The following is a 24,130-nucleotide window of genomic DNA, read 5'->3' as shown; positions in this document are numbered from 1 at the left end:
ACCTTGTATACTGTGGATTTAAGCATCAAAAAATTATTTTCGGAATCGGAGCGGAAGGCAGCAATAGAGCAAAATGTCAACGGCAACCGGGATTCCCAGCCAGTCTCCCATGCCAGTACTTACCGGGCCCTAAGATGGGTAGCAGTCTGCGATCTGACGAGAGTAGGCGCGTTCAGCTTAGGATGGCCGTTGACATCTTCACGCCTTGTATATTGTGGATTTAAGCATCAATAAATATTTTTATTAATAGGAGAGGAAGGCGGCAACATAGCAAAATGTCAATAGCACCTTGGATTGCCAGCCAGTCTCCCATGCCGGTATCTCCCGGGCAGCAGTCTGCGATCTGAGGAGAGCAGACCCGTTCAGCTTAGGATGGCCGTTGACAGCTTCACACCCTGTATATTGTGGATTTAAGCATCAATAAATCCTTTTCCGAATCGGAGCGGAAGGCGGCAACAGATTAAAATGTCAACTGCACCCGGGATTCCAGCCAGTCTCCCATGCTGGTACTTACCAGGCCCTAAGCTGGGTAGCAGTCTGCGATCTGACGAGAGCAGGCGCGTTCAGCTTAGGATGGCCGTTGACAGCTTCACACTTTGTATACTGTGGATTTAAGCATCAATAAATAATTTTCGGAATCGGAGCAGAAACAGAGCAAAATGTCAACTGCACCCGGGATTCCCAGCCAGACTCCCATGCTGGTACTTACCAGGCCCGAAGCTGGGTAGCAGTCTGCGATCTGACGAGAACAAGCACATTCAGCTTAGGATGGCCGTAGACATCTTCACACCCTGTATACTGTGGATTTAAGCATCAATAAATCCTTTTCGGAATCGGAGCAGAAGGCGGCAACAGAGCAAAATGTCAACGACACCTGGGATTCCCAGTCAGTCTCCCATGCTGGTACTTACCGGGCCTTAAGCTGGGTAGCAGTCTGCAATCTGACGAGAGCAGGCGCGTTCAGCTTAGGATGGCCGTTGACAGCTTCTCGCCCTTTATACTGTGCATTTAAGCATCAAGAAATCCTTTTCGGAATCGGAACGGAAGGCGGCAACAGAGCAAAATGTCAACGGCAGCCAGGATTCCCAGCCAGTGTCCCATGCCGGTACTTACCGGGCCCCAAGATCTGTACCAGTCTGCGATCTGACGAGAGCAGGCGCGTTCAGCTTAGGATGGCCATTGACAGCTTCATGCTTTTTATACTGTGCATTTAAGCATCAATAAATCCTTTTCGGAATCGGAACGGAAGGCGGCAACTGAGCAAAATGTCAACTGCACCCGGGATTCCCAGCCAGTCTCCCATGCCGGTACTTACTGGGCCCTAAGCTGCGTAGCAGTCTGCGATCTGACGAGAGCAGGCGTGTTCAGCTTAGGATGGCCGTTGACATCTTCACGCCTTGTATACTGTGGATTTAAGCATCAATAAATATTTTTTTTAATCGGAGAGGAAGGCGGCAACAGAGCAAAATGTCAATAGCACCTTGGATTGCCAGCCAGTCTCCCATGCCCGTACTTGCCGGCCAGCAGTCTGCGATCTGACGAGAGCAGGCGAATTCAGCTTAGGATGGCCGTTGACAGCTTCACACTTTGTATACTGTGCATTTAAACATCAATAAATCCTTTTCGGAATCGGAACGGAAGGCGGCAACAGAGCAAAATGTCAACGGCAGCCGGGATTCCCAGCCAGTGTCCCATGCCGGTACTTACCGGGCCCTAAGATCTGTACCAGTCTGCGATCTGACGAGAGCAGGCGCGTTAAGCTTAGGATGGCCGTCGACAGCTTCACACCTTGTATACTGTGGATTTAAGCATCAATAAATCCTTTTCGGAATCGGAGCAGAAGGCGGCAACAGAGCAAAATGTCAACGACACCTGGGATTCCCAGTCAGTCTCCCATGCTGGTACTTACCGGGCCCTAAGCTGGGTAGCAGTCTGCAATCTGACGAGAGCAGGCGCGTTCAGCTTAGGATGGCCGTTGACAGCTTCTCGCCCTTTATACTGTGCATTTAAGCATCAAGAAATCCTTTTCGGAATCGGAACGGAAGGCGGCAACAGAGCAAAATGTCAACGGCAGCCAGGATTCCCAGCCAGTGTCCCATGCCGGTACTTACCGGGCCTCAAGATCTGTACCAGTCTGCGATCTGACGAGAGCAGGCGCGTTCAGCTTAGGATTGCCATTGACAGCTTCATGCTTTTTATACTGTGCATTTAAGCATCAATAAATCCTTTTCGGAATCGGAACGGAAGGCGGCAACTGAGCAAAATGTCAACTGCACCCGGGATTCCCAGCCAGTCTCCCATGCCGGTACTTACTGGGCCCTAAGCTGCGTAGCAGTCTGCGATCTGACGAGAGCAGGCGTGTTCAGCTTAGGATGGCCGTTGACATCTTCACGCCTTGTATACTGTGGATTTAAGCATCAATAAATATTTTTTTTAATCGGAGAGGAAGACGGCAACAGAGCAAAATGTCAATAGCACCTTGGATTGCCAGCCAGTCTCCCATGCCCGTACTTGCCGGCCAGCAGTCTGCGATCTGACGAGAGCAGGCGAATTCAGCTTAGGATGGCCGTTGACAGCTTCACACTTTGTATACTGTGCATTTAAACATCAATAAATCCTTTTCGGAATCGGAACGGAAGGCGGCAACAGAGCAAAATGTCAACGGCAGCCGGGATTCCCAGCCAGTGTCCCATGCCGGTACTTACCGGGCCCTAAGATCTGTACCAGTCTGCGATCTGACGAGAGCAGGCGCGTTAAGCTTAGGATGGCCGTCGACAGCTTCACACCTTGTATACTGTGGATTTAAGCATCAATAAATTATTTTTGGAATCGGAGCGGAAGGCAGCAATAGAGCAAAATGTCAACGGCAACCGGGATTCCCAGCCAGTCTCCCATGCCAGTACTTACCGGGCACTAAGCTGGGTAGCAGTCTGCGATCTGACGAGAGCAGGCGCGTTCAGCTTAGGATGGCCTTTGACAGCTTCATGCTTTTTATACTGTGCATTTAAGCATCAATAAATCCTTTTCGGAATCGGAACGGAAGGCGGCAACAGAGCAAAATGTCAACTGCATCCGGGATTCCCAGCCAGTCTCCCATGCCGGTACTTACTGGGCCCTAAGCTGGGTAGCAGTCTGCGATCTGACGAGAGCAGGCGCGTTCAGCTTAGGATGGCCGTAGACATCTTCACGCCTTGTATATTGTGGATTTAAGCATCAATAAATATTTTTATTATTCGGAGAAGAAGGCGGCAACAGATTAAAATGTCAACTGCACCCGGGATTCCCAGCCAGTCTCCCATGCTGGTACTTACCAGGCCCTAAGCTGGGTAGTAGTCTGCGATCTGACGAAAGCAGGCGCGTTCAGCTTAGGATGGCCGTTGACAGCTTCACACTTTGTATACTGTGCATTTAAGCATCAAAATCCTTTTCGGAATCGGAACGGAAGGCGGCAACAGAGCAAAATGTCAACGGCAGCCGGGATTAACAGCCAGTGTCCCATGCCGGTACTTACCGGGCCCTAAGATCTGTACCAGTCTGCGATCTGACAAGAGCAGGCGCGTTAAGCTTAGGATGGCCGTCGACAGCTTCACACCTTTTATACTGTGGATTTAAGCATCAATAAATTATTTTCGGAATCGGAGCGGAAGGCGGCAACAGAGCAAAATGTCAACGATACCTGGGATTCCCAGCCAGTTTCCGATGCTGGTACTTACCGGGCCCTAAGCTGGGTAGCAGTCTGCGATCTGACGAGAGCAGGCGCGTTCAGCTTAGGATGGCCGTTGACAGCTTCTTGCCCTTTATACTGTGCATTTAAGCATCAATAAATCCTTTTCGGAATCGGAACGGAACGGAAGGCGGCAACAGAGCAAAATGTCAACGGCAGCCGGGATTCCCAGCCAGTGTCCCATGACGGTACTTACCGGGCCCTAAGATCTGTACCAGTCTGCGATCTGACGAGAGCAGGCGCGTTAAGCTTAGGATGGCCGTCGACAGCTTCACACCTTGTATACTGTGGATTTAAGCATCAATAAATTATTTTCGTAATCGGAGCGGAAGGCAGCAATAGAGCAAAATGTCAACGGCACCCGGGATTCCCAGCCAGTCTCCCATGCCAGTACTTTCCGCGCCCTAAGCTGGGTAGCAGTCTGCGATCTGACGAGAGCAGGCGCGTTCAGCTTAGGATGGCCATTGACAGCTTCATGCGTTTTATACTGTGCATTTAAGCATCAATAAATCCTTTTCGGAATCGGAGAGGAAGGCGGCAACAGAGCAAAATGTCAATAGCACCTTGGATTGCCAGCCATTCTCCCATGCCCGTACTTGCCGGGCAGCAGTCTGCGATCTGACAAGAACAGGCGCATTCAGCTTAGGATAGCCGTAGACGGCTTCACACCCTGTATACTGTGGATTTAAGCATCAATAAATCCTTTTCGGAATCGGAGCAAAATGTCTACAGAGCTACAGAGCAAAATGTCAACAACACCTGAGATTCCCAGCCAGTCTCCCATGCTGGTACTTACCAGGCCCTAAGCTGGGTAGCAGTCTGCGATCTGACGAGAGCAGGTGCGTTCAGCTTAGGATGGCCGTTGACAGCTTCATGCCCTTTATACTGTGCATTTAAGCATCAATAAATCCTTTTCGGAATCGGAGAGGAAGGCGGCAACAGAGCAAAATGTCAATAGCACCTTGGATTGCCAGCCAGTCTCCCATGCCTGTACTTGCCGGGCAGCAGTCTGCGATCTGACAAGAACAGGCGCATTTAGCTTAGGATAGCCGTAGACGGCTTCACACCCTGTATACTGTGGATTTAAGCATCAATAAATCCTTTTCGAAATCGGAGCAAAATGTCAACAACACCTGAGATTCCCAGCCAGTCTCCCATGCTGGTACTTACTGGGCCCTAAGCTGGGTAGCATTCTGCGATCTGACGAGAGCAGGCGCGTTCAGCTTAGGATGGCCGTTGACAGCTTCACACTTTGTATACTGTGCATTTAAGCATCAATAAATCCTTTTCGGAATCGGAATGGAAGGCGGCAACAGAGCAAAATGGCAACGGCAGCCGGGATTCCCAGCCAGTGTCCCATGCCGGTACTTACCGGGCCCTAAGATCTGTACCAGTCTGCGATCTGACGAGAGCAGGCGCGTTAAGCTTAGGATGGTCGTCGACAGCTTCACACCTTGTATACTGTGGATTTAAGCATCAATAAATTATTTTCGAATCGGAACGGAAGGCGGCAACAGAGCAAAATGTCAACTGCATCCGGGATTCCCAGCCAGTCTCCCATGCCGGTACTTACTGGGCCCTAAGCTGGGTAGCAGTCTGCGATCTGACGAGAGCAGGCGCGTTCAGCTTAGGATGGCCGTTGACATCTTCACGCCTTGTATATTGTGGATTTAAGCATCAATAAATATTTTTATTAATCGGAGAGGAAGGCGGCAACAGAGCAAAATGTCAATGGCACCTTGGATTGCCAGCCAGTCTCCCATGCCGGTAACTGCCGGGCAGCAGTCTGCGATCTGAGGAGAGCAGGCACGTTCAGGCTTAGGATGGCCGTTGACAGCTTCACACCCTGTATATTGTGGATTTAAGCATCAATAAATCCTTTTCCGAATCGGAACGGAAGGCGGCAACAGATTAAAATGTCAACTGCACCCGGGATTCCCAGCCAGTCTCCCATGCTGCTACTTACCAGGCCCTAAGCTGGGTAGCAGTCTGCGATCTGACAAGAGCAGGCGCGTTCAGCTTAGGATGGCCGTTGACAGTTTCACACTTTGTATACTGTGGATTTAAGCATCAATAAATAATTTTCGGAATCGGAGGAGAAACAGAGCAAAATGTCAACTGCACCCGGGATTCCCAGCCAGTCTCCCATGCTGGTACTTACCAGGCCCGAAGCTGGGTAGCAGTTTGCGATCTGACGAGAACAGGCGCATTCAGCTTAGGATGGCCTTAGACATCTTCACACCCTGTATACTGTGGATTTAAGCATCAATAAATCCTTTTTGGAATCGGAGCGGAAGGCGGCAACAGAGCAAAATGTCAACGACACCTGGGATTCCCAGCCAGTCTCCCATGCTGGTACTTACCGGGCCCTAAGCTGAGTAGCAGTCTGCGATCTGACGAGAGCAGGCGCGTTCAGCTTAGGATGGCCGTTGACAGCTTCTCCCCCTTTATACTGTGCATTTAAGCATCAATAAATCCTTTTCGGAATCGGAACGGAAGGCGGCAACAGAGCAAAATGGCAACGGCAGCCGGGATTCCCAGCCAGTGTCCCATGCCGGTACTTACCGGGCCCTAAGATCTGTACCAGTCTGCGATCTGACGAGAGCAGGCGCGTTAAGCTTAGGATGGCCGTCGACAGCTTCACACCTTGTATACTGTGGATTTAAGCATCAATAAATTATTTTCGGAATCGGAGCGGAAGGCAGCAATAGAGCAAAATGTCAACGGCACCCGGGATTCCCAGCCAGTCTCCCATGCCAGTACTTACCGGGCCCTAAGTTGGGTAGCAGTCTGCGATCTGACGAGAGCAGGCACGTTCAGCTTAGGATGGCCATTGACATCTTTACGCCTTGTATATTGTGGATTTAAGCATCAATAAATATTTTTATTATTCGGAGAAGAAGGCGGCAACAGAGCAAAATGTCAATGGCACCTTGGATTGCCAGCCAGTCTCCCATGCCTGTATCTGCCGGGCAGCAGTCTGCGATCTGAGGAGAGCAGGCACGTTCAGGCTAAGGATGGCCGTTGACAGCTTCACAGCCTGTATATTGTGGATTTAAGCATCAATAAATCCTTTTCTGAATCGGAGCGGAAGGTGGCAACAGATTAAAATGGCAACTGCACCCGGGATTCCCATCCAGTCTCCCATGCTGGTACTTACCAGGCCCTAAGCTGGGTAGCAGTCTGCGATCTGACGAGAGCAGGCGCGTTCAGCTTAGGATGGCCGTTGACAGTTTCACACTTTGTTAACTGTGGATTTAAGCATCAATAAATAATTTTCGGAATCGGAGCAGAAACAGAGCAAAATGTCAACTGCACTCGGGATTCCCAGCCAGTCTCCCATGCTGGTACTTACCAGGCCTGAAGCTGGGTAGCAGTCTGCAATCTGACGAGAACAGGCGCATTCAGCTTAGGATGGCCGTAGACATCTTCACACCCTGTATACTGTGGATTTAAGCATCAATAAATCCTTTTCGGAATCGGAGCGGAATGCGTCAACAGAGCAAGATGTCAACAGCAACTGGGATTCCCAGCCAGTCTCCCATGCCGGTACTTACTGGGCCCTAAGCTGGGTAGCAGTCTGTGATCTGACGAGAGCAGGCGCGTTCAGCTTAGGATGGCCATTGACAGCTTCATGTTTTTTATACTGTGCATTTAAGCATCAATAAATCCTTTTCGGAATCGGAACAGAAGGCGGCAACAGAGCAAAATGTCAACTGCACCCGGGATTCCCAGCCAGTCTCCCATGCCGGTACTTACTGGGCCCTAAGCTGGGTAGCAGTCTGCAATCTGACGAGAGCAGGTGCGTTCAGCTTAGGATGGCCGTTGACATCTTTACGCCTTGTATATTGTGGATTTAAGCATCAATAAATATTTTTATTAATCGGAGAGCAAGGCGGCAACAGAGCAAAATGTCAATGGCACCTTGGATTGCCAGCCAGTCTCCCATGCCGGTATCTGCCGGGCAGCGGTCTGCGATCTGAGGAGAGCAGGCACGTTCAGGCTTAGGATGGCCGTTGACAGCTTCACACCCTGTATATTGTGGATTTAAGCATCCATAAATCCTTTTCCGAATCGGAGCGGAAGGCGGCAACAGAGCAAAATGTCAACGGCAGCCGGGATTCCCAGCCAGTGTCCCATGCCGGTACTTACCGGGCCCTAAGATCTGTACCAGTCTGCGATCTGACGAGAGCAGGCGCGTTAAGCTTAGGATGGCCGTCGACAGCTTCACACCTTGTATACTGTTGATTTAAGCATCAATAAATTATTTTCGGAATCGGAGCGGAAGGCAGCAATAGAGCAAAATGTCAACGGCACCCGGGATTCCCAGCCAGTCTCCCATGCTAGTACTTACCGGGCCCTAGGTTGGGTAGCGGTCCGCGGTCTGACGAGAGCAGGCACGTTCAGCTTAGGATGGCCATTGCCCTCTTTATGCCTTGTTTATTGTGGATTTAAGCATCAATAAATATTTTTATTAATCGGAGAAGAAGGCGGCAACAGAGCAAAATGTCAATGGCACCTTGGATTGCCAGCCAGTCTCCCTTGCCTGAATCTGCCGGGCAGCAGTCTGAGATCTGAGGAGAGCAGGCACGTTCAGGCTTAGGATGGCCGTTGACAGCTTCACACCCTGTATATTGTGGATTTGAGCATCAATAAATCCTTTTCCGAATCGGAGCGGAAGGCGGCAACAGATTAAAATGGCAACTGCACCTGGGATTCCCATCCAGTCTCCCATGCTGGTACTTACCAGGCCCTAAACTGGGTAGCAGTCTGCGATCTGACGAGAGCAGGCGCGTTCAGCTTAGGATGGCCGTTGACAGCTTCACACTTTGTATACTGTGGATTTAAGCATCAATAAATAATTTTCGGAATCGGAGCAGAAACAGAGCAAAATGTCAACTGCACTCGGGATTCCCAGCCAGTCTCCCATGCTGGTACTTACCAGGCCCTAAGCTGGGTAGCAGTCTGCGATCTGACGAGAGCAGGCTTGTTAAGCTTAGGATGGCCGTTGACAGCTGCACACTTTGTATACTGTGGATTTAAGCATCAATAAATAATTTTCGGAATCGGAGCAGAAACAGAGCAAAATGTCAACTGCACCCGGGATTCCCAGCCAGTCTCCCATGTCGGTACTTACTGGGCCCTAAGCTGGGTAGCAGTCTGCGATCTGACGAGAGCAGGCGCGTTCAGCTTAGGATGGCCGTTGACATCTTTACGCCTTGTATATTGTGGATTTAAGCATCAATAAATATTTTTATTAATCGGAGAAGAAGGCGGCAACAGAGCAAAATGTCAATGGCACCTTGGATTGCCAGCCAGTCTCCCTTGCCTGAATCTGCCGGGCAGCAGTCTGAGATCTGAGGAGAGCAGGCACGTTCAGGCTTAGGATGGCCGTTGACAGCTTCACACCCTGTATATTGTGGATTTAAGCATCAATAAATCCTTTTCCGAATCGGAGCGGAAGGCGGCAACAGATTAAAATGGCAACTGTACCCGGGATTCCCATCCAGTCTCCCATGCTGGTACTTACCAGGCCCTAAGCTGGGTAGCAGTCTGCGATCTGACGAGAGCAGGCGCGTTCAGCTTAGGATGGCCGTTGACAGCTTCACACTTTGTATACTGTGGATTTAAGCATCAATAAATAATTTTCGGAATCAGAGCAGAAACAGAGCAAAATGTCAACTGCACTCGGGATTCCCAGCCAGTCTCCCATGCTGGTACTTACCAGGCCTGAAGCTGGGTAGCAGTCTGCGATCTGACGAGAACAGGCGCATTCAGCTTAGGATGGCCGTAGACATCTTCACACCCTGTATACTGTGGATTTAAGCATCAATAAATCCTTTTCGGAATCGGAACGGAAGGCGGCAACAGATTAAAATGTCAACGGCAGCCGGGATTCCCAGCCAGTGTCCCATGCAGGTACCTACCGGGCCCTAAGTACTGTACCAGTCTGCGATCTGACGAGAGCAGGCGCGTTAAGCTTAGGATGGCCGTCGACAGCTTCACACCTTGTATACTGTGGATTTAAGCATCAATAAATCCTTTTCGGAAAAGGAGAGGAAGGCGGCAACAGAGCAAAATGTCAATAGCAAATTGGATTGCCAGCCAGTCTCCCATGCCTGTACTTGCCGGGCAGCAGTCTGCGATCTGACAAGAACAGGCACATTCAGCTTAGGATAGCCGTAGACGGCTTCACACCCTGTATACTGTGGATTTAAGCATCAATAAATCCTTTTCGGAAGGCGGCTGCAGAGCAAAATGTCAATAGCACCTTGGATTGCCAGCCAGTCTCCCATGACCATACTTGCCGGGCAGCAGTCTGCGATCTGACAAGAACAGGCGCATTCAGCTTAGGATAGCCGTAGATGGCTTCACACCCTGTATACTGTGGATTTAAGCATCAATAAATCCTTTTCGGAATCGGAGCAAAATGTCTACAGAGCTACAGAGCAAAATGTCAACAACACCTGAGATTCCCAGCCAGTCTCCCATGCTGGTACTTACCAGGCCCTAAGCTGGGTAGCAGTCTACGATCTGACGAGAGCAGGCGCGTTCAGCTTAGGATGGCCATTGACAGCTTCACGCCCTTTATACTGTGCATTTAAGCATCAATAAATCCTTTTCGGAATCGGAGAGGAAGGCGGCAACAGAGCAAAATGTCAATAGCACCTTGGATTGCCAGCAAGTCTCCCATGCCCGTACTTGCCGGGCAGCAGTCTGCGATCTGACAAGAACAGGCACATTCAGCTTAGAATAGCCGTAGACGGCTTCACACCCTGTATACTGTGGATTTAAGCATCAATAAATCCTTTTCGGAATCGGAGCGGAAGGCGGCTACAGAGCAAAATGTCAACAACACCTGGAATTCCCAGCCAGTCTCCCATGCTGGTAATTACCGGGCCCTAAGCTGGGTAGCAGTCTGCAATCTGACGAGAGCATGCGCGTTCAGCTTAGGATGGCCGTTGACGGCTTCACGCCCTTTATACTGTGCATTTAAGCATCAATAAATCCTTTTCGGAATCGGAACGGAAGGCGGCAACAGAGCAAAATGTCAACGGCAGCCGGGATTCCCAGCCAGTGTCCCATGCCGGTACTTACCGGGCCCTAAGATCTGTACCAGTCTGCGATCTGACGAGAGCAGGCGCGTTAAGCTTAGGATGGCCGTCGACAGCTTCACACCTTGTATACTGTGGGTTTAAGCATCAATAAATTATTTTCGGAATCGGAGCGGAAGGCAGCAATAGAGCAAAATGTCAACGGCACCCGGGATTCCCAGCCAGTCTCCCATGCCAGTACTTACCAAGCCCTAAGCTGGGTAGCAGTTTGCGATCTGACGAGAGCAGGCGCGTTCAGCTAAGAATGGCCATTGACAACTTCACGCCTTGTATACTGTGGATTTAAGCATCAATAAATATTTTTTTTAATCGGAGAGGAAGGCGGCAACAGAGCAAAATGTCAATAGCACCTTGGATTGCCAGCCAGTCTCCCATGCCCGTACTTGTCAGGCAGCAGTCTGCGATCTGACAAGAACAGGCGCATTCAGCTTAGGATAGCCGTAGATGGCTTCACACCCTGTATACTGTGGATTTAAGCATCAATAAATCCTTTTCGGAATCGGAACAAAATGTCTACAGAGCTACAGAGCAAAATGTCAACAACACCTGAGATTCCCAGCCAGTCTCCCATGCTGGTACTTACCGGGGCCTAAGCTGGGTAGCAGTCTGCGATCTGACGAGAGCAGGCGCGTTCAGCATAGGATGGCTGTTGACAGCTTCACGCCCTTTATACTGTGCATTTAAGCATCAATAAATCCTTTTCGGAATCGGAGAGGAAGGGGGCAACAGAGCAAAATGTCAATAGCACCTTGGATTGCCAGCCAGTCTCCCATGCCCGTACTTGCCGGGCAGCAGTCTGCGATCTGACAAGAACAGGCGCATTCAGCTTAGGATAGCCGTAGACGGCTTCACACCCTGTATACTGTGGATTTAAGCATCAATAAATCCTTTTCGGAATCGGAGCAAAATGTCTACAGAGCAAAATGTCAACAACAGCTGAGATTCCCAGCCAGTCTCCCATGCTGGTACTTACCGGGCCCTAAGCTGGGTAGCAGTCTGCGCTCTGATGAGAGCAGGCGCGTTAAGCTTAGGATGGCCTCTGACAGCTTCATGCCCTTTATACTGTGCATTTAAGCATCAATAAATCCTTTTCCGAATTGGAGCGGAAGGCGGCAACAGATTAAAATGTCAACTGCACCCGGGATTTCCAGCCAGTCTCCCCTGCTGGTACTTACCAGGCCCTAAGCTGGGTAGCAGTCTGCGATCTGACGAGAGCAGGCACGTTCAGCTTACGATGGCCGTTGACAGCTTCACACTTTGTATACTGTGCATTTAAGCATCAATAAATCCTTTTCGGAATCGGAACGGAAGGCGGCAACAGAGCAAAATGTCAACGGCAGCCGGGATTCCCAGCCAGTGTCCCACGCTGGTACTTACCGGGCCCGAAGCTGGGTAGCAGTCTGCGATCTGACGAGAACAGGCGCGTTCAGCTTAGGATGGCCGTTGACAGCTTCTCGCCCTTTATACTGTGCATTTAAGCATCAATAAATCCTTTTCGGAATCGGAATGGAAGGCGGCAACAGAGCAAAATGTCAACGGCAGCCGGGATTCCCAGCCAGTGTCCCATGCCGGTACTTACCGGGCCCTAAGATCTGTACCAGTCTGCGATCTGTCGAGAGCAGGCGCGTTAAGCTTAGGATGGCCGTCGACAGCTTCACACCTTGTATACTGTGGATTTAAGCATCAATAAATTATTTTCGGAATCGGATCGGAAGGCAGCAATAGAGCAAAATGTCAACAGCACCCGGGATTCCCAGCCAGTCTCCCATGCCAGTAGTTACCGGGCCCTAAGCTGGGTAGCAGTCTGCGATCTGACGAGAGCAGGCGCGTTCAGCTTAGGATGGCCGTTGACAGCTTCTCGCCCTTTATACTGTGCATTTAAGCATCAATAAATCCTTTTCGGAATCGGAGAGGAAGGCGGCAACAGAGCAAAATGTCAATAGCACCTTGGATTGCCAGCCAGTCTCCCATGCCTGTACTTGTCGGGCAGCATTCTGCGATCTGACAAGAACAGGCACATTCAGCTTAGCATAGCCGTAGACGGCTTCACACCCTGTATACTGTAGATTTAAGCATCAATAAATCCTTTTCGGAATCGGAGCGGAAGGCGGCTACAGAGCAAAATGTCAACAACACCTGGGATTCCCAGCCAGCCTCCCATGCTGGTACTTACCGGGCCCTAAGCTGGGTAGCAGTCTGCAATCTGACGAGAGCAGGCGCGTTCAGCTTAGGATGGCCGTTGACAGCTTCACGCCCTTTATACTGTGCATTTAAGCATCAATAAATCCTTTTCCGAATCGGAGCGGAAGGCGGCAACAGATTAAAATGACAACTGCACCCGGGATTCCCAGCCAGTCTCCCATGCTGGTACTTACCGGGCCCTAAGCTGGGTATCAGTCTGCGATCTGACGAGAGCAGGCGCGTTCAGCTTAGGATGGCCATTGACAGCTTCATGATTTTTATACTGTGCATTTAAGCATCAATAAATCCTTTTCGGAATCGGAGCGGAAGGCGGCAACAGAGCAAAATGTCAACGACACCTGGGATTCCCAGCCAGACTCCCATGCTGGTACTTACCGGGCCCTAAGCTGGGTAGCAGTCTGCGACCTGACGAGAGCAGGCACGTTCAGCTTAGGATGGCCGTTGACAGCTTCTCGCCCTTTATACTGTGCATTTAAGCATCAATAAATCCTTTTCGGAATCGTAACGGAAGGCGGCAACAGAGTAAAATGTCAACGGCAGCCGGGATTCCCAGCCAGTGTCCCATGCCGGTACTTACCGGGCCCTAAGATCTGTACCAGTCTGCGATCTGACGAGAGCAGGCGCGTTAAGCTTAGGATGGCCGTCTACAGCTTCACACCTTGTATACTGTGGATTTAAGCATCAATAAATTCTTTTCGGAATCGGAGTGGAAGGCAGCAATAGAGCAAAATGTCAACGGCACCCGGGATTCCCAGCCAGTCTCCCATGCCAGTACTTACCGGGCCCTAAGCTGTGTAGCAGTCTGCGATCTGACAAGAGGAGGAGCGATCAGCTTAGGATGGCCGTTGACAGCTTCACACTTTGTATACTGTGCATTTAAGCATCAATAAATCCTTTTCGGAATCGGAACCGGAACGGAAGACGGCAATAGAGCAAAATGTCAACGGCAACCAGGATTCCCAGCCAGTCTCTCATGCCAGTACTTACCGGGCCCTAAGCTGGGTAGCAGTCTGCGATCCGACGAGAGCAGGCGCGTTCAGCTTAGGATGGCCATTGACAGCTTCGTGCTTTTTGTACTGTGCATTTAAGCATCAATAAATCCTTTTCGGAATCGGAACAGAAGGCGGCAACAGAGCAAAATGTCAACTGCACCCGGGATTCCCAGCCAGTCTCCCATGCCGGTACTTACTGGGCCCTAAGCTGGGTAGCAGTCTGCGATCTGACGAGAGCAGGCGCGTTCAGCTTAGGATGGCCGTTGACAGCTTCTCGCCCTTTATACTGTGGATTTAAGCATCAATAAATCCCGACCCGACCCGACCGCCCGGTAATTTCGCATGATCCCGGCTGTCACAGACAGCCAGGACCATGCTAACGTATAGGAGCGAGGTGGCAAGCCGGCCACCTCCTCCGATCCCCTGCGATTCTTCGGTTAGTTAACCGACCAATCGCAGGAGGGGGGGCGGTTACTTCCTCCCGTCCTGCCCGGCCCCTTGAAGTCCGGAGAGGACGGGAGGAAGACCGGAGGACGTGGCGGGGGACGGGGGAGTGCTGGGGACCGGCCCCGGTACTTACCTCGTCCCTGAAGACCCGGATCCTGGCGGCGGAGACGGCGGCGGCGGCGACAGGTGAGTAGATCTTCAGCCGCGGTCGGGCTCTTTACAGCAATGCACGTCGCCGTAAAGCGACATGCATTGCTGTAAAGGGACCCTGTAAACTACAACTCCCAGCATGCCCAGAAAGCCCTTGGCGTCTGGGCATGCTGGGAGTTGCAGTTTTGCAACATCTGGAGGTCCACAGTTTGGAGACCACTGTGCCCTTCCAGATGTTGCAAAACTACACATCCTCAGCATGCCCTTACTGTCCAGGCATGCTGGGAGTTGTAGTTCTGCAACATCTGGCCCTTCAGATGTTGCAGAACTACAACTCCCAGCATGCCTGGACAGTTTTGGCATACTGGGAGTTGTAGTTTTGCAACATCTGGAAGGGCACAGATTGGGAACCACTATTAGTGGTCTGCAAACTGTAGTCCTCCAGATGTTGCAAAACTACAACTCCAAGCATGCTGGGAGTTGTAGTTCGGCAACAGCTAGCTCTAAAGATATTGCCGAACTACTACTCCCAGCATGCCTGAGAATGCTGGGAGTTGTGGTTTTGCAACAACAGGAGGCACACTGGTTGGGAAACATTGTCTGTTTCCTAACTCAGTGTTTCCCAACCCGTGTGCCTCCATCTGTTGCAAAACTATAACTACCAGCATGCACTGATGGACTGTGCATGCTGGGAGTTGTGGTTTTGCAACAGCTGGAGGTCCCCCCCCCCCCCCCACTGTGAATGTACAGGATACATTCACATGGGCAGGGGGCTTACAGTGAGTATCAGGCTGCAAGTTTGCGATGCAGCAAATTTTGCGCGGCAGCTCAAACTCGCTGTAATCCCCCGCCCATGTGACTGTACCCTAAAAACACTACACTACACTGACACCAACACAAAATAAAAAGTAAAAAACACTACATATACACATACCCCTACACAGCCCCCCTCCCCAATAAAAATGAAAACGTCTGGTACGCCACTGTTTCCAAAATGGAGCCTCCAGCTGTTGCAAAACAACAACTCCCAGTATTGCCGGACAGCCGTTGACTGTCCAGGCATGCTGGGAGTTTTGCAACAGCTGGAGGCACCCTGTTTGGGAATCACTGGCGTAGAATACCCCTATGTCCACCCCTATGCAAGTTCCTAATTTAGGCCTCAAATGCGCATGGCGCTCTCTCACTTTGGAGCCCTGTCGTATTTCAAGGCAACAGTTTAGGGCCACATATGGGGTATCACCGTACTCGGGAGAAATTGCCTAACAAATTTTGGGGGGCTTTTTCTCCTTTCACCCCTCATGAAAAGGTGAAGTTGGGGGTCTACACCAGCATGTTAGTGTAAAAAAAAAATGTTTTTACACTAACATGCTGGTGTTGCCCCATACTTTTCATTTTGACAAGAGGTAAAAGGGAAAAAAGCCCCCCAAAATTTGTAACGCAATTTCTCTCAACTATGGAGATACCCCATATGTGGGAGCAAAGTGCTCTGGGGGCGCACAACAAGGCCCAGAAGGGAGAGTGCACCATGTACATTTGAGGTGATTTGCACAGGGCTGGCTGATTGTTACAGCGGTTTTGACAAATGCAAAAAAAAAAAAACCTCACATGTGACCCCATTTCGGAAACTACACCCCTCACGGAATGTAATGAGGGGTGCAGTGAGAATTTACCCCCCACTGGTGTCTGACAGATCTTTGGAACAGTGGGCTGTGCAAATTAAACATTTTGTACAGCCCACTGTTCCAAAGATCTGACAGACACCAGTGGGGGGTAAATGCTCACTGTACCCCTTGTTACGTTCCTCAAGGGGTTTAGTTTCCAAAATGGTATGCCATGTGGGGGTTATTTTGCTGTCCTGGCACCATAGGGGCTTCCTAAATGCGACATGCCCCCCGAGCAAAATTTGCTCTCAAAAAGCCAAATATGACTCCCTCTCTTCTGAGCATTGTAGTTTGCCCGTAGTGCGCTTCAGGTCAATTTATGGGGTACCTTCATACTCATAAGAGATGGGGTTACAAATTTTGGGGGGTATTTTCTGCTATTAACCCTTGCAAAAATGTGAAATTTGGGGGGGAAACACACATTTTAGTGAAAATTATTTATTTATTTTTTACGTATGCAAAAGTCGTGAAACCCCTGTGGGGTATTAAGGCTCACTTTATTTCTTGTTACGTTCCTCAAGGGGTCTAGTTTCCAAAATGGTATGCCATGTGGGTATTTTTTGCTGTCCTGGCACCATAGGGGCTTCCTAAATGCGACATGCCCCCGAGCAAAATTTGCTCTCAAAAAGCCAAATATGACTCCTTCTCTTCTGAGCATTGTAGTTCGCCCGTAGTACACTTCAGGTCAACTTATGGGGTACCTCCATACTCAGAAGAGATGGGGTTACAAATTTTGGGGGGTATTTTCTGCTATTAACCCTTGCATACATGTGAAATTTGGGTGGAAACACACATTTTAGTGCCATTTTTAAAACATTTTTTTACATATGCAAAAGTTGTGAAACACCTGTGGGGTATTAAGGCTCACTTTATTCCTTGTTACGTTCCTCAAGGGGTCTAGTTTCCAAAATGGTATGCCATGTGGGTATTTTTTCCTGTTCTGGCACCATAGGGGCTTCCTAAATACAACATGCCCCCCAAAAACCATTTCAGAAAAACGTACTCTCCAAAATCCCCTCGTCGCTCCTTCGCTTCTGAGCCCTCTACTGCGCCCGCCGAACAATTTACATAGACATATGAGGTATGTGCTTACTCGAGAGAAATTGGGCTACAAATATAAGTATACATTTTCTCCTTTTACCCCTTGTAAAAATTCAAAAATTGGGTCTACAAGAACATGCAAGTGTAAAAAATGAAGATTGTGAATTTTCTCCTTCACTTTGCTGCTATTCCTGTGAAACACCTAAAGGGTTAAAACGCTGACTGAATGTCATTTTGAATACTTTGGGGGGTGCAGTTTTTATAATGGGGTCATTTATGGGGTATTTCTAATATGAAGACCCTTCAAATCCACTTCAAACCTGAACTGGTCCCTGAAAAATTGTGATTTTGGAAATTTTGTGAAAAATTGGAAAATTGCTGCTGAACTTTGAAGCCCTCTGGTGTCTTCCAAAAGTAAAAAATCGTAAATTTTATGATGCAAACATAAAGTGGACATATTGTATATGTGAATAAAAAAAAAAATTATTTGGAATATCCATTTTCCTTACAAGCAGAGAGCTTAAAAGTTAGAAAAATGCAAAATTTTCAAGTTTTTTCATCAAATTTTGGAATTTTTCACTAAGAAACGATGCAAGTATCGACAAAATTTTACCAATAACATAAAGTAGAATATGTCACGAAAAAACAATCTTGGAATCAGAATGATAGGTAAAAGCGTCTTAGAGTTATTAATGCTTAAAGTGACAGTGGTCAGATGTTCAAAAAACGCTCTGGTCCTAAGGTGTAAAATGGCCTGGTCCTTAAGGGGTTAAGCATCAATAAATCCTTTTCGGAATCGGAACGGAAGGCAGCAACAGAGCAAAATGTCAACGGCAGCCGGGATTCCCAGCCAGTGTCCCATGCCGGTACTTACCGGGCCCTAAGATCTGTACCAGTCTGCGATCTGACGAGAGCAGGCGCGTTAAGCTTAGGATGGCCGTCGACAGCTTCACACCTTGTATACTGTGGATTTAAGCATCAAGAAATTATTTTCGGAATCAAAGCGGAAGGCAGCAATAGAGCAAAATGTCAACGGCAACGGCAACCGGGATTCCCAGCCAGTCTCCCATGCCAGTACTTACTGGGCCCTAAGCTGGGTAGCAGTCTGCGATCTGACGGGAGCAGGCGCGTTCAGCTTAGGATGGCCATTGACAGCTTCATGATTTTTATACTGTGCATTTAAGCATCAATAAATCCTTTTCGGAATCAGAACGAAAGGCGGCAACAGAGCAAAAATGTCAACTGCACCCAGGATTCCCAGCCAGTCTCCCATGCCGGTACTTACTGGGCCCTAAGCTGGGTAGCAGTCTGCGATCTGACGAGAGCAGGCGCGTTCAGCTTAGGATGGCCGTTGACAGCTTCTCGCCCTTTATACTGTGGATTTAAGCATCAATAAATCCTTTTCGGAATCGGAGCGGAAGGTGGCAACAGAGCAAAATGTCAACGACACCTGGGATTCCCAGCCAGTCTCCCATGCTGGTACTTACCGGGCCCTAAGCTGGGTAGCAGTCTGCGATCTGACGAGAGCAGGCGCGTTCAGCTTAGGATGGCCGTTGTCAGCTTCTCGCCCTTTATACTGTGCATTTAAGCATCAATAAATCCTTTTCGGAATCGGAACGGAAGGCGGCAACAGAGCAAAATGTCAACGGCAGCCGGGATTAACAGCCAGTGTCCCATGCCGGTACTTACCGGGCCCTAAGATCTGTACCAGTCTGCGATCTGACGAGAGCAGGCGCGTTAAGCTTAGGATGGCCGTCGACAGCTTCACACTTTGTATACTGTGGATTTAAGCATCAATAAATTATTTTCGGAATCGGAGCAGAAGGCGGCAACAGAGCAAAATGTCAACGACACCTGGGATTCCCAGCCAGTCTCCCATGCTGGTACTTACCGGGCCCTAAGCTGGGTAGCAGTCTGCGATCTGACGAGAGCAGGGGCGTTCAGCTTAGGATGGCCGTTGACAGCTTCTCGCCCTTTATACTGTGCATTTAAGCATCAATAAATCCTTTTCGGAATCGGAACGGAAGGCGGCAACAGAGCAAAATGTCAACGGCAGCCGTGATTCCCAGCCAGTGTCCCATGCCGGCACTTACCGGGCCCTAAGATATGTACCAGTCTGCGATCTGACGAGAGCAGGCGCGTTAAGCTTAGGATGGCCGTCAACAGCTTCACACCTTGTATACTGTGGATTTAAGCATCAATAAATTATTTTCGGAATCGGAGCGGAAGGCAGCAATAGAGCAAAATGTCAACATCACCGGGGATTCCAAGCCAGTCTCCCATGCCAGTACTTACCGGGCCCTAAGCTGGGTAGCAGTCTGCGATCTGACGAGAGCAGGCGCGTTCAGCTTAGGATGGCCATTGACAAATTCATGCTTTTTATACTGTGCATTTAAGCATCAATAAATCCTTTTCGGAATCGGAGAGGAAGGCGGCAACAGAGCAAAATGTCAATAGCACCTTGGATTTTCAGTCAGTCTCCCATGCCCGTACTTGCCGGGCAGCAGTCTGCGATCTGACAAGAACAGGCACATTCAGCTTAGGATAGCCGTAGACGGCTTCACACCCTGTATACTGTGGATTTAAGCATCAATAAATCCTTTTCGGAATCGGAGCAAAATGTCTACAGAGCTACAGAGCAAAATGTCAACGACACCTGAGATTCCCAGCCAGTCTCCCATGCTGGTACTTACCGGGCCCTAAGCTGGGTAGCAGTCTGCGATCTGACGAGAGCAGGCGCGTTCAGCATAGGATGGCCGTTGACAGCTTCATGCCCTTTATACTGTGCATTTAAGCATCAATAAATCCTTTTCGGAATCGGAACGGAAGGCGGCAACAGAGCAAAATGTCAACTGCACCCGGGATTCCCAGCCTTACTCCCATGCCGATACTTACTGGGCCCTAAGCTGCCTAGCAGTCTGTGATCTGACGAGAGCAGGCGTGTTCAGCTTAGGATGGCCGTTGACATCTTCACACCTTGTATACTGTGGATTTAAGCATCAATAAATATTTTTTTTAATCAGAGAGGAAGGCGGCAACAGAGCGAAATGTCAATAGCACCTTGGATTGCCAGCCAGTCTCCCATGCCCGTACTTGCCGGGCAGCAGTCTGCGATCTGAAAAGAACAGGCGCATTCAGCTTAGGATAGCCGTAGACGGCTTCACACCCTGTACACTGTGGATTTAAGCATCAATAAATCCTTTTCCGAATCGGAGCGGAAGGCGGCAACAGATTAAAATGTCAACTGCACCCGGGATTCCCAGCCAGTCTACCATGCTGGTACTTACCAGGCCCTAAGCTGGGTAGTAGTCTGCGATCTGACGAGAGCAGGCGCGTTCAGCTTAGGATGGCCGTTGACAGCTTCACACCTTTTATACTGTGGATTTAAGCATCAATAAATTATTTTCGGAATCGGAACGGAAGGCGGCAACAGAGCAAAATGTCAACGGCAGCCGGGATTAACAGCCAGTGTCCCATGCCGGTACTTACCGGGCCCTAAGATCTGTACCAGTCTGCGATCTGACAAGAGCAAGCGCGTTAAGCTTAGGATGGCCGTCGACAGCTTCACACCTTTTATACTGTGGATTTAAGCATCAATAAATTATTTTCGGAATCGGAGCGGAAGGCGGCAACAGAGCAAAATGTCAACGATACCTGGGATTCCCAGCCAGTTTCCGATGCTGGTACTTACCGGGCCCTAAGCTGGGTAGCAGTCTGCGACCTGACGAGAGCAGGCGCGTTCAGCTTAGGATGGCCGTTGACAGCTTCTTGCCCTTTATACTGTGCATTTAAGCATCAATAAATCCTTTTCGGAATCGGAACGGAAGGCGGCAACAGAGCAAAATGTCAACGGCAGCCGGGATTCCCAGCCAGTGTCCCATGACGGTACTTACCGGGCCCTAAGATCTGTACCAGTCTGCGATCTGACGAGAGCAGGCGCGTTAAGCTTAGGATGGCCGTCGACAGCTTCACACCTTGTATACTGTGGATTTAAGCATCAATAAATTATTTTCGGAATCGGAGCGGAAGGCAGCAATAGAGCAAAATGTCAACGGCACCCGGGATTCCCAGCCAGTCTCCCATGCCAGTACTTTCCGGGCCCTAAGCTGGGTAGCAGTCTGCGATCTGACGAGAGCAGGCGCGTTCAGCTTAGGATGGCCATTGACAGCTTCATGCTTTTTATACTGTGCATTTAAGCATCAATAAATCCTTTTCGGAATCAGAGGGGAAGGCGGCAACAGAGCAAAATGTCAATAGCACCTTGGATTGCCAGCCATTCTCCCATGCCCGTACTTGCCGGGCAGCAGTCTGCGATCTGACAAGAACAGGCGCATTCAGCTTAGGATAGCCGTAGACGGCTTCACACCCTGTATACTGTGGATTTAAGCATCAATAAATCCTTTCCGGAATCGGAGCAAAATGTCTACAGAGCTACAGAGCAAAATGTCAACAACACCTGAGATTCCCAGCCAGTCTCCCATGCTGGTACTTACCAGGCCCTAAGCTGGGTAGCAGTCTGCGATCTGACGAGAGCAGGTGCGTTCAGCTTAGGATGGCCGTTGACAGCTTCATGCCCTTTATACTGTGCATTTAAGCATCAATAAATCCTTTTCGGAATCGGAGAGGAAGGCGGCAACAGAGCAAAATGTCAAACGGCAGCCAGGATTCCCAGCCAGTGTCCCATGTCGGTACTTACCGGGCCCTAAGATCTGTACCAGTCTGCGATCTGACGAGAGCAGGCGCGTTCAGCTTAGGATGGCCATTGACAGCTTCATGCTTTTTATACTGTGCATTTAAGCATCAATAAATCCTTTTTGGAATCGGAACGGAAGGCGGCAACAGAGCAAAATGTCAACTGCACCCGGGATTCCCAGCCAGTCTCCCATGCCGGTACTTACTGGGCCCTAAGCTGCATAGCAGTCTGCGATCTGACGAGAGCAGGCGCGTTCAGCTTAGGATGGCCGTTGACATCTTCTACCTTGTATACTGTGGATTTAAGCATCAATAAATATTTTTTTTAATCGGAGAGGAAGGCGGCAACAGAGCAAAATGTCAATAGCACCTTGGATTGCCAGCCAGTCTCCCATGCCCGTACTTGCCGGGCAGCAGTCTGCGATCTGACAAGAACAGGCGCGTTAAGCTTAGGATGGCCGTCGACAGCTTCACACCTTGTATACTGTGGATTTAAGCATCAATAAATCCTTTTCGGAATTGGAGAAAAATGTCTACAGAGCTACAGAGCAAAATGTCAACAACACCTGAGATTCCCAGCCAGTCTCCCATGCTGGTACTTACCGGGCCCTAAGCTGGGTAGCAGTCTGCAATCTGAAGAGAGCAGGCGCGTTCAGCTTATGATGGCCGTTGACAGCTTCACACCCTTTATACTGTGTATTTAAGCATCAATAAATCCTTTTCCGAATCGGAGCGGAAGGCGGCTACAGAGCACAATGTCAACAAGACCTGGGATTCCCAGCCAGTGTCCCATGCCGGTACTTACCGGGCCCTAAGATCTGTACCAGTCTGCGATCTGACGAGAGCAGGCGCGTTAAGCTTAGGATGGCCGTCGACAGCTTCACACCTTGTATACTGTGGATTTAAGCATCAAGAAATTATTTTTGGAATCAAAGCGGAAGGCAGCAATAGAGCAAAATGTCAACGGCAACGGCAACCGGGATTCCCAGCCAGTCTCCCATGCCAGTACTTACTGGGCCCTAAGCTGGGTAGCAGTCTGCGATCTGACGGGAGCAGGCGCGTTCAGCTTAGGATGGCCAATGACAGCTTCATGATTTTTATACTGTGCATTTAAGCATCAATAAATCCTTTTCGGAATCAGAACGGAAGGCGGCAACAGAGCAAAAATGTCAACTGCACCCAGGATTCCCAGCCAGTCTCCCATGCCGGTACTTACTGGGCCCTAAGCTGGGTAGCAGTCTGCGATCTGACGAGAGCAGGCACATTCAGCTTAGGATGGCCGTTGACAGCTTCTCGCCCTTTATACTGTGGATTTAAGCATCAATAAATCCTTTTCGGAATTGGAGCGGAAGGCGGCAACTGAGCAAAATGTCAACGACACCTGGGATTCCCAGCCAGTCTCCCATGCTGGTACTTACCGGGCCCTAAGCTGGGTAGCAGTCTGCGATCTGACGAGAGCAGGCGCGTTCAGCTTAGGATGGCCGTTGTCAGCTTCTCTCCCTTTATACTGTGCATTTAAGCATCAATAAATCCTTTTCGGAATCGGAACGGAAGGCGGCAACAGAGCAAAATGTCAACGGCAGCCGGGATTAACCGCCAGTGTCCCATGCCGGTACTTACCGGGCCCTAAGATCTGTACCAGTCTGCGATCTGACGAGAGCAGGCGCGTTAAGCTTAGGATGGCCGTCGACAGCTTCACACTTTGTATACTGTGGATTTAAGCATCAATAAATTATTTTCGGAATCGGAGCGGAAGGCGGCAACAGAGCAAAATGTCAACGACACCTGGGATTCCCAGCCAGTCTCCCATGCTGGTACTTACCGGGCACTAAGCTGGGTAGCAGTCTGCGATCTGACGAGAGCCAGGGGCGTTCAGCTTAGGATGGCCGTTGACAGCTTCTCGCCCTTTATACTGTGCATTTAAGCATCAATAAATCCTTTTCGGAATCGGAGAGGAAGGCGGCAACAGAGCAAAATGTCAACGGCAGCCAGGATTCCCAGCCAGTGTCCCATGCCGGTACTTACCGGGCCCTAAGATCTGTACCAGTCTGCGATCTGACGAGAGCAGGCGCGTTCAGCTTAGGATGGCCATTGACAGCTTCATGC

At 49.8% G+C, this 24,130-nt stretch overlaps 10 pseudogenes; all 10 read right to left on the bottom strand.

Moving 5' to 3' along the window:
• Nucleotides 1–862: 862 nt before the first annotated feature.
• LOC130329965 (5S ribosomal RNA) lies at nt 863–982 on the bottom strand (annotated as a pseudogene).
• Nucleotides 983–1,860: 878 nt separating this feature from the next.
• On the bottom strand, nt 1,861–1,980 carry LOC130352069 (5S ribosomal RNA; annotated as a pseudogene).
• A 2,491-nt stretch (nt 1,981–4,471) lies between these two features.
• Nucleotides 4,472–4,591, bottom strand: LOC130353144 (5S ribosomal RNA; annotated as a pseudogene).
• Nucleotides 4,592–6,038: 1,447 nt separating this feature from the next.
• Nucleotides 6,039–6,158, bottom strand: LOC130353097 (5S ribosomal RNA; annotated as a pseudogene).
• A 6,413-nt stretch (nt 6,159–12,571) lies between these two features.
• LOC130352316 (5S ribosomal RNA) lies at nt 12,572–12,691 on the bottom strand (annotated as a pseudogene).
• A 6,079-nt stretch (nt 12,692–18,770) lies between these two features.
• On the bottom strand, nt 18,771–18,890 carry LOC130336373 (5S ribosomal RNA; annotated as a pseudogene).
• Nucleotides 18,891–19,174: 284 nt separating this feature from the next.
• On the bottom strand, nt 19,175–19,294 carry LOC130323870 (5S ribosomal RNA; annotated as a pseudogene).
• A 2,084-nt stretch (nt 19,295–21,378) lies between these two features.
• LOC130317723 (5S ribosomal RNA) lies at nt 21,379–21,498 on the bottom strand (annotated as a pseudogene).
• A 278-nt stretch (nt 21,499–21,776) lies between these two features.
• LOC130353143 (5S ribosomal RNA) lies at nt 21,777–21,896 on the bottom strand (annotated as a pseudogene).
• A 1,497-nt stretch (nt 21,897–23,393) lies between these two features.
• LOC130336362 (5S ribosomal RNA) lies at nt 23,394–23,513 on the bottom strand (annotated as a pseudogene).
• Between the last annotated feature and the right edge of the window lie 617 nt (nt 23,514–24,130).

The sequence above is a fragment of the Hyla sarda genome, chromosome 1 (assembly GCF_029499605.1).
Source record: "Hyla sarda isolate aHylSar1 chromosome 1, aHylSar1.hap1, whole genome shotgun sequence".
NCBI lineage: Eukaryota > Metazoa > Chordata > Amphibia > Anura > Hylidae > Hyla > Hyla sarda.
The sequence above is the reverse complement of the archived record's forward strand: the minus strand, read 5'-3'. Positions and strand labels throughout refer to the sequence as shown.